The sequence below is a fragment of the Hyperolius riggenbachi genome, chromosome 10, assembly GCF_040937935.1.
Source record: "Hyperolius riggenbachi isolate aHypRig1 chromosome 10, aHypRig1.pri, whole genome shotgun sequence".
In the NCBI taxonomy this organism is placed as follows: domain Eukaryota; kingdom Metazoa; phylum Chordata; class Amphibia; order Anura; family Hyperoliidae; genus Hyperolius; species Hyperolius riggenbachi.
In genome coordinates, this window is record NC_090655.1 from 279546003 (window position 1) to 279561799 (window position 15797).

Genomic DNA, 15797 nt, shown 5'->3' on the forward strand with positions numbered 1-15797 from the left:
AGGTGTGTTACATTTGGTGTTAGCGCTCTCACACTCTCTCATACTGATCACTGGAAGCTCAGCATGGCCCCTCATGGCAGAGAACTCTCTGAGGATCTTATAGAAGAATTGTTACTCTATATAAACATGGCCTAGGCATTAAGAAGATTGCCAGCACCCTGACTTTTGTAAATAGACATATGAGTGCTGGCAACATTGCTGAAATGCTGTGTGTGTGTGTGTGTGTGTGTGTGTGTGTGTGTGGGGGGGGGGGGGGGTCTTCATACACAGCCCATTCCATCAAATCAGTCTGTGTGGCTGCTGCCCCAGAAGGAAGCCTCTTCCAGAGATGATGCACAAGAGAGCTTGCAAACAGTCATACCTGTACACGCTTGATATCACGTGCAAAGCGGCTTATCACTGTTGTGCTAAGTGTTAGCATGCTTTAGTGAATCAAGCCCAATAAGTCTTGCCTACAGTGAAGCATGGTGGTGGGAGAGTCATGGTTTGGGGCAGCATGAGTACTGCTGGCACTGGGGAGCTGCAGGTTATTGAGGGAACCATGAATGCCAACATGTACTATGACACACTGAAGCAAGGCATGATCCCCTTGCTTCAGACAATGGGCTGCAGGGCAGTATTCCACCATGATTATGATCCCAAACACACCTCCTAGATGACCACTGCCTTGCTAAACTGAGGGTAAAAGTGCTGGACTTGCCAAGCGTGTCTCCAGACCTAAACCCCACTGTGCACCTGCGGGGCAACCTCATATGGAAGGGGGAGGAGCGCTAGGTCTCTAACTTCCACCAGCTTCATCATGGAGGAGGGGAAGAGGATTCCAGTGGTGACCTGTGATGCTCTAGTGACCTCCATACCCAAGAGAGGCAGTGCTGGAGAATAATGGTGGCAACACAACATATTCACACTTTGGGCAGAATGTTCACATCCTTCTATTAAGGGTGTACTCTTTGTTGTGAGTTATTGTCTGTGTTTATCAGATGATGGGGAGGGGGGAAACTGGAGCTAGGTGGACCCCAAGTACTGCTCTCTCCTGTACAAGAAATGAAAGTCTCCTCTTACCCGGTGATGTGAGGGGCGGCTGACTCTCCATCATGGGGTCCTTGTAGAGGTCCTGGTGTCCTATAGATGATGGAGAAATAGATGAGACAATGAGCCTCCTTATAGGAACCTGACACACAAAATGATACAGTCACCAACATACAAATCACTGGCTGTCACTGGATACTGCCCCATAATTCCTGCTAATGCTCAACTCACCCCAACAGCAGATCAGTGAGGATGTTGTGGGCTTCTCGTGTCTCTCAGATATCAGGGGGTGAGGTGGGGGCACCGCAATGGCTACCAGACTTCACAGAAGGGAGACTCTGTATGGAGAGACTGAAGGTAAGGTCATGTGACACTTCCAGAATCCTCCTCACCTCTCCATTCATGTGACACTCCCAGAAATCTCATCTCTCCAGTCATGTGACACTCCCAGAATCCTCCTCACCTCTCCATTCATGTGACACTGCCAGAAAACTCATCTCTCCAGTCATGTGACACTCCCACAACCCTCCTCACCTCTCCAGTCATGTGACACTCCCAGAATGCTCCTCACCTCTCCAGTCATGCAGTCTGCCATCAGTAATTATTATTATTATTTAGTATTTATATAGCGCCGACATCTTACGCAGCACTGTACAGAGTATATTGTCTTGTCACTAACTGTCCCTCAAAGGAGCTCACAATCTAATCCCTACTATAGTCATATGTGTATGTATGTATCATGTAGCGTATGTATTGTAGTTTAAGGCCAATTTAGGGGGAAGCCAATTAACTTATCTGTATGTTTTTAGGATGTGGGAGGAAACCGGAGTGCCCGGAGAAAACCCACGCAGACATGGGGAGACCATACAAACTCCTTGCAGATAGTACCCTGGCTGATATTCGAACCGGGGACCCAGCGCTGCAAGGCAAGAGCGCTAACCACTACGCCACCGCGCTGCCCACAGTCAGTAAAGCAGGGGGTGTCTATCCGCTTAGGTGTGACAGACAGGAAGTGCACAGAATGCCCTCTACACTATACACTTCCTAACAGCACATTTTACTGAAATACTAATACACAGCCTGGTAATATTCCCATCTCCAGAACTACCTCATCCTCCACTACACTATAGTTCCTCCACACTACATTACCTACCCTCCCCTCCCCAACTACGTGCTACCCCAATACCCATCCTCCCCTACCCACTATGTGCTCCGCTGTACCTCAATACCTATCCTCTCCTCCCCCACTACAATACCTGTCTCCCTATGTTCTCCTCCCCCACTATGTGCTCCTCCACTCACCCCAATACTTGTTCTCCCCTCCCCCACTGTGTGCTCCTCCCCCAATACCTGTCCTCCCCTCCCCCACTCTGTGCTCCTCCCCCCTGGTGGCTGCAGCTCTCAGGCACTGGGTGTGACAGGAGGAAAGCCCTTTACAAATGTTAGTTACTATTAATTATAAACGGGAAAATGGAAATAAAATATAAACAAAATAACCTTTCCCCTCCTCTGCAGCCAGCACGAGCTCTGCTCTCACCACTTCCGGTCTCTTTCTGCCGAGGAAGCAGAGGTCCCGGTGACGTCATTCCCCACGTGACCTCCTCTGGGCGATTGTAGCGCTATAAGAGGCTGCAGGCCAATATACAGAACCACAGAGAGGAAATGATGAGAGGCTGGAAGTTGCATGGTGCTCCTGTCTGTGGTTCTGTATTTCCGGTTTCTGCGTTCCAGCTGGTGAAGAGGTGCTCGCCATCTTGTGGTCAGTCAGCTAACTGCAGCCTCATTTATCAATCACAGGAAGGGAGAGCAGCCAGGGAGTATCCGGAAGATAGAGGGGTGTGGCAGGGTATGAGGGCGGGGAAATATAATCTGGGCGTGGCCAGGATTTTGGAGGCGTTTCCCCAAACTTATTTATGTAAAACGCTTTCACCTCCAGCTCCTTTGATGACGGTCAGTGATATGATTAGTATTATTATTTTGTATAGCGCCATCTTCCACAGCGCTGTACAGAGTACATAGTCTTGTCACTAACTAATCCCTAGTATAGTCTTATGTTGACTGCACTCTAGGGCCAATTTATTCAGAATCAGAATCATTTATTTTGTAAACATGACTGGTTGTGCCCAGAATTAGGTTTGGCACATACATAGCTCAGCACACCATATTTACAAAAGACAATAATCTTGAAATGGCCAAGATTGACCCACGTTACGTTGGGAAGATGACCTTGGACTTTCCATGACAGAAAGCTGCTGGTCTAAGGCCTGCCTAACCCCGGCAAAAGGGAGTAGTTACTATTCCCATATAGAGACTAAACTGAGAATACTACACAGAGCCCACTGGACACCTGCAATTTTCCACTCCATTTGCCCCGCCCAATCAGAACTATTCAACATTCATATCTTTTGGTTTAGTCCTATTGTTAGGAAATTCTGGTCTATATTCTCAGCCCTTATTAACCTCCCTGGCGGCAGGGGTGTTGCTAGGATCCTAAGAGATCTTGGGCACTTCAGGGGGGAAATGGGTGTGGCCATGCACCAAATGTAGGTGTGGTCATGGTGGAGCCAAATTTACACAAACAGCGGTCTAAAAAGGCCTGTTTAGCAAAATGTTGGATGAAGCCCCCTTTCTATTAAAGGATACCAGAAGTGACATGTGACATGATGAGATCGATATGTGTTTGTACAGTGCCTAGCACACAAATAACTATGTTGTGTTCCTTTTTTTCCTTTCTCTGCCTGAAAGAGTTAAATATCAGGTATGTAAGTGGCTGACTCAGTCCTGACTCAGACAGGAAATAACTACAGTGTGACCCTCACTGATAAGAAATTCCAATTATAAAACAATTTCCTAGCAGAAAATGGCTTCTGAGAGCAAGAAAGAGATAAAAAGGGGAATTTCTTATCAGTGAGGGTCACACTGTAGTCACTTCCTGTCTGAGTAAGGAGTGAGTCAGCCACTTATATACCTGATATTTAACTCTTTCAGGCAGAGAAAGAAAAAAGGAACACAGCATAGTTATATGTGTGCTAGGCACGGTACATACACGTCTATCTCATCGTGTCACAAGTCACTTTGGGTGTCCTTTAATACAAAAAATAAATATATAAATGCAGCATAGCACATAAATAGACTGTCATTTAAACATAACTAAGCAGTTGATTGGCTTCTGTGCTGGCTGGCCTGCTGCCAGGTTTTCTAGCAGTTCCCCCATAGCATTCTCTGACCTTCTATTGGACCCACTCCTATGCTTCCACAGCCCTGCCATTGAGACACCACAACGCCCAGCAAGCCCCATAGAAGGACCACAGCTTCCTGCTTGCCCCCATAAAGGCATCACAGCACCCAGAATACTACCCCTGATTGAGGCCCCAAAGCTCCCAGCATGCCCCCATTGAGGCACCACAGCTGACTCTGCCTGGTGGACTTCCGGGGCACCCCAGAATAGATACGGGACACTGATCTTTGGGGCTAGCAACACCCCTGCCTGGCGGTAGCCCCGAGTCAAGCTCAGGAAATAAAACCGCAGCTCAGAGCGGTAACCCCGAGCCTGCCTTGTGGTAGCTACCACAACCCTTCAGGATCTACCCTCAGAGAACGCCTCGACCAACAGGTAGCGGACTACCTGGCATTAACTGCTGATATTGACCCTCTGAGCGATGAACCCCTGAACTACTGGGTGCGCAGGCTTGACCTGTGGCCAGAGCTGTCACAATTTGCCATCCAACTTCTGGCTTGCCCCGCCTCAAGCTTCCTGTCAGAAAGGACCTTCATTGCAGCAAGAGGGATTGTCACTGACAAGTCACCTAGGTCACCAAAGTGTTGACTACCTGACCTTTATTAAGATGAATGAGGCATGGATCCTGGAGGGTTACTGCATGCAGGAAGACTTGTCACTCAGTCCCCAAACAGCTGTCTTTCCTCTCTGCACGCCGCATGACTCCCCACACAGCTGTCCTTCTCCGCCACCACCAACTAGGATCCAAACCGCAATATCTTATATTTTATACAGGTAGCAGCTGCTCCAAAACCTAATTTGCAGTGGCTGCAAAAAAAAAAAAAAAAAAAAAAAAGGATGTACATGTGCCAATTCCCTTTCGTGATCACTACCTTGTCGTGGTGAAGGGGCTTGCGTATCACAATGAAGCAATGACCTATATGAGTGTGTTGCCACACCCAAGATGATAAGGTCGTTGCTTCATTGTGGACTGACTAACTTCAATCGGCTGGATACATTTTGGCAAAACTTTTTCTTTTTTTTATGGTCACCTCAGGTGATCAAAAAACCGTATTTGGCCAACACTGAGCCCACACTGCAGAATCAGTGGTTTTTTTTTTGGTCACTTTACTGTCATTGAACTACCTCAGCCTGACTATAGAGGCTGGAAAACCGTCATCGCCTGCACTCCCATGACCGTGCACACAAAAACGGCGACCACTACACAACAGTACACAAAGACTGCTGCCGAGAGGACTAACGTTGATGTCCTGAGGGTGTCAACTATTGACAATGCTCTTTGCGGTTGTTTGTGGTGCGTTAAACAGGGAGTTTGGTCTGTCCATGTAAAGAGGGCCTAACCCTTACACTACCTGATGATGGACATGTACACACACCGGACGTTCTAAAGCAGCACTTTATTCCCCAAATGTAGGAATGTAATGTGATTTCTGTTCTTTAGAGATTGAAACATAACTTTGCATCAACTACGCAACATTTAATGGGACTTTTGCCATGGATTCCCCTCTGGCATGCCACAGCCCAGGCGTTAGGCCCCTTGAAACAACTGTTCCATCACTTTTGTGACCAGAAACAGTTCCTATAGGTTTTAGAATTCGGCTGCCCATTGAAGTCTATTGAGGTTCGTCGGTTCGCAAATCTTTGCAGCAAATTCACGTTCGCGAACCGAAAATTACTTGCAATGTTACAGAGAGCTCTTGCTGCAAACACTGAGCTTACCTCAGCAATTTATTTTCTTATAGTTAATCTGAACTTAATAGTACATCTTACATTACATGCAGAGAAATGAATCAAAATACAGCTGATATTCAGCACATTATTCAGAGGAATAACTTTATTAGCAGCTTTAATCACAGGAGAGATACTTGGAGACACATCAGATTTCCATTCTAATAGGATTTATTTTGTTACATAACACAGAATCATTTCCAGCAACAGCTTCCCACATTTGTCTATAGCAGTGATTGTAACACATATAACAATAACCTGTCCCCCTCTCCACCACAGAATTCCTGCATCTCACCTCCAGCCCAAACACCTGTATCCAATCATCTCCTAATTTACATTTGGGGTGCAGCACTGAGACATTGGGGTGTGTATAGCAGTGATTGTAGCACATATAACAATAACCTGTCCCTCTCTCCACCCCAGAATTCCTGTATCTCACCTCCAGCCCAAACACCTGTATCCAACCATCTCCTAATTTACATTTGGGGTGCAGCACTGAGGCATTGGGGTGTCTATAGCAGTGATTGTAACACATAACAATAACCTGTCCCCCTCTCCACCCCAGAATTCCTGCATCTCACCTCCAGCCCAAACACCTGTATCCAATCACCTCCTAATTTACATTTGGGGTGCAGCGCTGAGGCATTGGGGTGTCTATAGCAGTGACTGTAACACATAACAATAACCTGTCCCCCTCTCCACCCCAGAATTCCTGTATCTCCCCTCCAGCCCAAACACCTGTATCCAATCATCTCCTAATTTACATTTGGGGTGCAGCACTGAGGCATTAGGGTGTCTATAGCAGTGACTGTAACACATATAACAATAACCTGTCCCCCTCTCCACCCCAGAATTCCTGTATCTCACCTCCAGCCCAAACACCTGTATCCAATCATCTCCTTATTTACATTTGGGGTGCAGCACTGAGGCATTGGGGTGTATCTGCATTATTTGTGCTGGAGTATAATATGGCCTGTGAATACATCTGACTTCTAATTCCTTATCTATTGCTGCTGTCATATTTATAGTATTATCATGTAAAATAGCTGCCAATCTTCCTCTGTGAGGGCGTAACAATATAGAGCTATGTTATCCCTACAATTATTAAGGGGCCAGAGACTGCTGGTACTGAAGTGGTTAAATAAATCATTTTTGCAGACTAGTGACTGTCTATATACATTATTAGTTGCTTGCTTGCTTAGAGGCATGAGTGTGTTGGTCAGCACGATTGCTTCTTAGGCCCAGTGCACACCAAATAGCGCTAGCATAATTGCAAACACTCATCGCAAACACTCATCGCTTTTTGAAGTGATTTTTCAGAGCGATTCTAGTCATGTGCAGAGCGATTTTCTACACATGCATAGCGATTTGTTGAGCATTTTGGTGTAGCATTTTTTATATTTTGGTACAGTAGAACTGTAACTGAACAGCTTCTGTAACAAAAAAAGCTTGGAAAATCATTCTGATCTAGCGCATTTCAGAGCGATTTTCCACTTTCCTGTACTTAAAGAGGAGCTGTTAGGTATAAGGTCTCAGAGAAAATAAACACATATATCAGTAGCTAAAGATTGGCTGTACTTACATTACATATGCATTTCACTGTCCACGTTTGGATTTCACAGAATTTGTATATAGTATATGCAGAGATAGATGCTCCTGACAGCTCATGGCAGGCTCCATGTTTTTCTGTCAAATGTGTCGTCATGTCCTGCCTGCTTCCTGATCACAGATAAGCTGGTACTAAATAACACAGTGTGCAGTGAATATTAATGAGCCATGTGGCTAGGAACAATAGCTGACTCCTGCAGTGTACTCTGCCCGAGATTTATCAGTGCTACGCGATTACAAGCTGCTGTAACGTCTCATTAGCAGCCGAGGGGAGAGCCCCAGAATGCTTTGCAGTATAGTATGCGTCTTGCGTCTTCTTAAGAATAACAGACTTGCTGATAAGCACACATCAAAGGTAACTGAGATTTTTATCTTCACTAATTGCTTTTGGGCTTCCTTCTAAACTGTTTAACACAGGAGAATAGAGGTTTAAATTAGCTTCTGCAGCCTGACAGTTGCTCTTTAACATTGAGGCTGAATCGTCTCAGAAGTCAGCAAAAATGCTGCAGGACCCGAGTTTGCGTTTGGGAAAAACGCCCAGCGCTCTGGTGTGCACCATCCCATTCAAATACATTAGCCAAGCGTTTTTAATTAGCCAATCACTGACGATTTTAAAAGCGCTCAGAATCGCTATTGGTGTGCACCAGCCCTTAGTAAGTTTTGAATTTTATTGAGAAGTAGCTTGCCACGTAGCAGAATAAATGCAGAGCATTCGGATTCCTCCACTAATAAGGAGAGCCAGGCTACTGCAGAGCAGGTGCTGAGGGGCGGGGCTAAATAACATACAACTGATCATTAACCCTTTGCAGTCTGGATTGTAATTTTTCAGAGGGTGAAAATGACAACCATCTTGCTGCCGTGCACTCCACTATGGAGATAATGTTAAAGGAAACCTTAAAGTGGACCCAAATTAAAAATACAAGATTTCAGAAATATAATCTATTTTCTAACTTATAATAAATAGCAGCCTTTTTTCAGCTGCATGATGACAAATATAAAATATTTTACATTTATTGGCAGAACCACTCCCTTCCCTTCATATTGCCGGGACAGAATCCTACAGACTGGTGAAGGAGATAAAAAAAAACAAATACAAAACACAGGCTGCTGCTGCTGATGTCACAGGGGAGGTGATCTCAGCTTGTGTGAGATTTCACATAGACCACACCCCTGTGAGGGAGGGTAGCTGATGACAAACACACCGATGATCTAAAACCTCCTACTAAGCTCAGAAGTAATGTCTGCCATCTGTATAACCTTAGTTATGAAAAGAGAAGGGTGAAAAGCATGCACTGAAATGCTCATAGGCTTGAAGGAGTGTTTATTTCCAGGATCAAACATGGCGGCATACAACTGGGTTTAGCCCCGCCCCCTAAACCCGGAGGACAGTCCACTAGAAAAGCTTGAACCACTCCCCCCTCGCCATTCTTTTTTTCCTGTCCTCTCTGGACAAGTTCACTTTTTTTTCCCCCCAGTCTTGCTCGTTTTTTCTCCCTACCTTTTTTGAGCAGTGCGCTGTGCAGGTTCAGCCTCTCCCGCACAGCCTGAGTGGCGCATCACAGTCTCTAAATGAGACTAAGTATGTAGCCGGCCACCATCGGGTTAAGAGCCAGGGGAGAGCACTGGATTGGCTTGCTGGTCTCGCGAGAGGCGGGACGCGCCTGATTGGCCGCCTGACGTCTATGGATGCGGCTTCTTCCGGCGTCTCTAGCGTGGCAGTGGAGAGGGAGCTAAGGTGGGAGATTATATAGGGGAAGCGGCGATAGATACGATACGATCTTCTGCGAAAGCCATGCTGTACAATGTTACGGCGAAGAGAACCTTATGGCTAAAACCCTGGTCGGCGGATCCTTCCTCGCGTAATAACTGGTGCAAGATTCCATTCGACGGTATTCATCTATTCGGTCCGGAGATGGACGAGGCGATTGCCAAAGTGACGGGGGGAAAGTCGGGGTTGATTCCACAGGATCGGAAACCTCGACAATCTTTTCAGCATCCTAAGAAGACGTACACAAATAGATTACAACAAGCGAGGTCATACAGGCCAGGGAAACCCTTTAATCGGAATTGGAGGGGGACTCAGTCTTCATTTCTCAGGGCTGGCAAGTCAAAGCAAGTCTCTTCGTCTTCCCAACAAGGACAGAAGCCCTTTTGAGGGGATATCCACCCAGGCATCTCCAGTCGGTGCCAGATTAGGTCTCTTCTGGACGGTCTGGGTGGATGCTGTGAAAGATCCATGGGTACTGAGAACCATCCAAAAGGGGCACTCTTGGAGTTTCAAAAGAAGGCCTCCTCGTACAAGATTTGTGGCAACAAAGATCCCTGCTCAACCCTTAAAGAGGCAGGTACTCCTGGACTTTGTAAATACTCTTCAGGCAAGCAAGGCAATAATCACAGTCCCGGGGCATCAACACTTCTCTGGAATCTATTCTCCATTATTCGTGGTCCTAAAGGCCTCAGGAGGTTGGCGGCCGATTCTGGATCTCAAGTTCCTCAACAGGTTCATAAATATTCATCATTTCAAGATGGAATCTCTCCAGACAATTGTGAAACAAGTGCAGATTCAGGACTGGATGTGTACAATCGATCTTCAAGACGCCTACCTTCATATACCAATTGCCGAAGGATTTCAAAAATATCTCAGATTCGCGGTAAAGGGACAACACTTTCAATTCCGGTGCCTTCCATTCGGCATATCCACAGCGCCGCAAACCTTTTCCAAGGTGCTGCTACCAGCTATTGCAGTTCTCAGGTTGAGAGGAATCCGAGTGTTTCATTATCTCGACGACATCCTATTGTTACACCAGGACCGGGAAATCCTTCTACAACATCAGAGTATAGTCTTGGACTTCCTCCAGTCTCTCGGTTGGATTATACATTTTTCAAAAAGTCAATTGACCCCTGCCCAGGATATGATCTACCTGGGAGCGAGATTTATGACAGCACAGAACAGATTATGTCTACCAGATCAGAAGATGTTATCTTTAATTCAGAAAATCAGATGGGTTCTTTCTTGCAGTTACCTGACAGCCTCAGAGTGCTTAAGCACCCTGGGGTCTTTATCAGCAACCATCCCCATGGTCAAGTGGGCTCACTGGAACCTTCGGGGTCTACAAAAAATTTTCCTAAAAAATTGGGGAAAGGGGGATATGTCACAGAGACTAATTTTACCCCAGGAGGTGAAGAAGTCCCTGACTTGGAGGCTTGAACCGACACATCTCGAGAACTCTCATCAGATTGTACAAGACAAGCCAGTAGTAATAACTACAGACGCCAGTCAGGAAGGATGGGGAGCCCACTGCGAGGGAGCTTGCGTGCAAAGGAAATGGAATGTGTCTCAGCACAGGGTTCCGTCAAACCTGCTAGAACTTTGTGCAACCTTTCTGGCCCTATAATCCTTCTCTCACGAGATCTGGAACAAGATTGTACTCCTGAGGATAGACAATACTACGGCGGTGTCGTATATAAACAGGCAAGGGGGAACCAGAAGTCGGACTCTTCTCCAAGAGACCAGCCACATAATGTTATGGGCCCAAAGGAATTTGAGGGGATTATCTGCACTTTACATTCCAGGTCCCCAGAATCTTTACATTCCAGGTCCCCCAGTTTTACAGTCCGCACGAGTGGTCCTTGAACAGAGAGATCTTCCGGGACATAGTGGAAAGATGGGGGCTGCCGCAGTGCGATCTTTGGGCAACTCCGGAGAACACGAAACTCCCGAGATTCTTCTCTCGATTCCATCATCCCCGGTCATCGGATGTGGACTGTCTGTCTCAAGTTTGGACGTTCAAGCGGGGGTACGCTTTCCCTCCGTTTCCATTGATACCAAAGTTTCTCCAGAGGGTCTCAACCGAGTTATGCACGATCATAACTATTCTTCCTTTCTGGCCGAGAAGACCTTGGTTCTCCCTAGCGATGAGCCTCAGTGTGTCTCAACCTTACAGTCTACCACGGATTCGTGGTGTGGATCTTGAGAGGGAAAGATTCTTGAGTGTGGGGTGCTCAGACCAAGTAATCGCAACTTTGCTAAGGTCAAGAAAGCCAACTACGAACAATACTTACCATAGGATTTGGGAGAAGTTTATCTGTTTTTCAAAAGAAAAGGATTTTGATCCTAGAATTCAACTCATTCATAATATATTGGAGTTTCTGCAATCTGCGGTGGAGAAGAGCTTGAGCCTAGCCGCAATTAAGGTCCGGATATCAGCCTTGTCTGCATTGACTGGGACAAGATGGGCACAGCACCCACTAGTCATACAGTTCATACAAGCAGTTACAAAGATAAGTCCTCCAAGGAAGCCTTTCTTCCCGCAGTGGGACTTGTCCTTAGTTCTGGAGGTATTAGCCTCTCGTCCATTTCATCCGGTGGAATCTGCCTCGGTGGAGCAAATTACATTAAAAGCTGTTTTTCTGGTGGCCATCGCATCAGCGAAAAGGGTGTCTGACCTTCAATCCTTGGGATGCACAGGCAATTTGCTGGAGTTTTTCCCAGACAGAGTTGTTATTAGACCGGTCCTTCATCACATACCAAAGGTCTCCAAGTCATTTCATATTAACCAGGAACTCACATTGCCAACCTCAGATCAAGGTTTACATTCCTTGGACATAGGAAGATGTCTTAAAGCCTATATGGCCGCTACAGCACCGTTTAGGTCTTCAGAAAACTTGTTTATTAACCATCGAGGGTGTAAAAGGGGGCAGTCAGTGTCTTCCAGAACTATTTCAGCCTGGTTAGTGAAGGTCATTCAGCAGTGCTATCGGCTAAGGGGTTTGCAAGTGCCTAAGGAACAGAGGCGCTCAGTGTGGTTTTGATGCTGTTAAGCTGTATGCTCCTTTTTGATTGGCCTGATGAAGCGGGATTGAGCCCGTGAAACGCGTTGCCTATTTTTACTGTGGAGTATAAATAAAATTGTTGTTTGACTGTTGATGCCACAGTCCTTCCTTTGTTTGCTTTGTCTGCATGGATGGGATAGGCCCACCTCTGCCCCATCGGTTTTAAGCTCGTTTAAGTGACTTTTATTCCATTGGCGCCTCTGGAAAGCTTCTACATATTGCTAAGTCCACCCTTGGTGGAGGGTTGTACCCATCTTCTTCCCATCTACAGAGAGCGACTTTTAATCCTGAGTGGGTCAGGTTAATCTCCCCACCTGCCTTCACAGTGGTTGCCTAATGGTAACCCTGGTTTGTGAGTATTAAATTGTTATATTACTCATTATTAATTATCATCTATACAATATCACACTATTGGGCTGTTGGTGTCCCCCCTCCCTTAATACAAAAAAAAATGTTTGGTTTGGGTTTGCTTCAACTGAGAGGGATATGGCTGTTTCCTTTTAAACAATACCAGTTGTCTGGCAGTCCTGCTGATCTCTTTGGCAGTAGCAGTAGTGGCTGAATGACACACCTGAAACAAGCATGCAGCTAATCCAGTCTAACTTCAGTCAGAGCCCCTGATCTGCTGCATGCTTGTTCAGGGGCTGTCGCTAAATGGATTAGAGACACAGAATCAGCAGGAGAGTCAGGCAACTGGTATTATTTTAATAGGAACAATCCATATCTTTCTCAGTTAAGGTTCCCTTTAAGTAAAGATCTTTATCCGCGTCAGATATGATACACCAGGGCTTGAGTGAAAAGCGAGGTTTATCTATCCTGCTTCATGGAGTTCACCCAGGAAGTGGAGTTTGTTCTGAGAAGGGAGTGTTCTGGCCTAAAACACTTGTCATAAGATTTCCATTCTATCTGAATATCACCTCTATGCATGAGGACTCTCACTTGGAAGTTATAAGAAAATCATAGCTCTAGTTTGAGGATTGTAGAGACCTTATGAGTTCCCCAACCCTATCCTTAAAGAGACTCTGAAACAAAATTTTCAGCCTTATTTTCTCTATCCTATAAGGTCCTATACCTGTTCTAATGTGGTCTGGATTACTGCAGCCTTTTCTAGTTGAACTGTCTTTGTAATATATCTAATATTGTTTTCTTTGTCAAGCTTTGTAGACCCAGAGAGGAATGCACTGCCTCTGCTGTGATAGGGAGAAGTTATGCACGCCCCCCTCTGCTCTCCTGTGTGCTGTGTGTATGGCAAGGTCTCTGCTCACAGCCAGTGTGTCTGCAGCTCATGGAGCTGTGACCTTGTGAACAGCTGTGAGTGCAGAGTGATCAGAGTAGAGCCCAGACAAGCAGCTAAGGCAACACTGGGAGTAACATTCCACCAATCAAATCGCTTTTGAGAGGAGCCACTGCAAACCTGCTCTGATGTATATTTGCGTCCATCTTCATTGTTTCCAAAAGCAATGAATAAAACCTTGATTTTACCAAGAAAGCAGTGGGGAGCTGCAAAAATGTCACAGAGGCGGCTAGAAGAAGATGACAAACAGGCTAGTATGTTTATTTATGTAAGATTTTCACAGTACAGATTCTCTTTAAGGCCCACCAACAGTACATGTTTTGCAGGTAATCACAAATATTCACAGGTGAGGTAATTAGTGTCTCAGCAAAGCTGATTAACTACCTCTGTGGATTTCCACAAAATGTGCACTGTTGGTGGGCCCTGTGGACAGGGCTGGGGAACACTGCTCTATATGATTTCTGCTGTAAAGATATAAACCAATCGGAGAGGAGCAGCCCTGGAATGACTGGGGAGTCAGAAGTGGCCCCTTTGCAGCTTTGTGCCTCCATTGTGATATTTAACTCTTTCAGGCAGAGAATGAAAAAAAGAAACACAGCACAGTTATTTGTGTGCTAGGCACTGTACATACCCATGTCTGTCTCATCATGTCACATGTCACTTCGGGTATCCTTTAAGTCAGGTGAGTCTTCCTACTGAGTCCACTTCCCTCACTAACTCACCCAGATGAGGCATTTAGCATGAGAACTGGGCCGGAGACGGATCATACAATGTAAAATTACATAGCATCTCATGATAAAGCAGTTTTCTCTTTAAAGGGAACCTGAACCGAGTAACATTATTTAACCACTTGCCGACCGCCTTAACCACTTGCCGACCGCGCACTCATAACGCGCGTCGCAAAGTGGCAGCTGCAGGACCAGCGATGCAGTACTGCGTCGCCAGCTGCAGGCTGATTAATCAGGAAGCAGCCGCTCGCGCGAGCGGCTGCTTCCTGTCAATTCACGGCGGGGGGCTCCGTGAATAGCCTGCGGGCCGCCGATGGCGGCTCGCAGGCTAAATGTAAACACAAGCGGAAATAATCTGCTTTGTTCACATTGTACGGCGCTGCTGCGCAGCAGCGCCGTAAGGCAGATCGGCGATCCCCGGCCAATCAGCGGCCGGGGATCGCCACCATGTGACAGGGGACAGCCTGTTACTGGCTGCACAGGACGGATAGCGTGCAGCCCCGATCTCCGGGGGGGAGCAGGTAGGAGAGGGAGGGGGGAATTTCGCCACGGAGGGGGGCTTTGAGGTGCCCCCCCCGCCAGCCACACGCAGGCAGGAGAGATCGGACCCCCCCAGCACATCATCCCCCTAGTGGGGAAAAAAGGGGGGCAATCTGATCTCTCTGCCTGCTACCTGATCTGTGCTGGGGGCTGCAGAGCCCACCCAGCACAGATCACTAAACACAGCGCTGGTCCTTAAGGGGGGGTAAAGGGTGGGTCATCAAGTGGTTAAGCTGATGGGCGGCGGCAAGGGCTGGGCCCAAACGATCGCAATACGCCCATCAGCGGTGGCGGCAGGCGTGGTTATGCGGCGATCGCGTCATTTGTGACGCGATCAGCCGCCGGCGACTGGCTCCGCCCCCCTCGCGCTGTAACCCGCCGGCCGTTCGGAAGCGCTGGCGGGTTACTAGCACCCGGATCGCCGCTGACACATTGTATAATAGGCTTTGTAATGTATACAAAGCCTATTATACAGGCTGCCTCCTGCCCTGGTGGTCCCAGTGTCCGAGGGACCACCAGGGCAGGCTGCAGCCACCCTAGTCTGCACCCAAGCACACTGATTTCCCCCCCCGCCCCGTGATCGCCCACAGCACCCCTCAGACAACCCCCCCGCCCACCCCCCAGACCACTGTTAGCACCCAGTCACCTCCCTAATCACCCATCAATCACTCCATGTCACTATCTGTCAACGCTATTTTTTTTAACCCTAAGCTACCCCCTTGCTCCCTCCTGATTACCCCCCGCCCCACAGATTCTCCCCAGACCCCCCCCCTGTAATAACCCACTGATCACCTGTCAA

The 15797-nt window shown here is 47.1% G+C and overlaps 1 pseudogene; it reads right to left on the bottom strand.

Moving 5' to 3' along the window:
- Positions 1 to 15797, bottom strand: part of LOC137537241 (zinc finger protein 208-like) — a 98849-nt pseudogene that overhangs the window by 15301 nt on the left and 67751 nt on the right.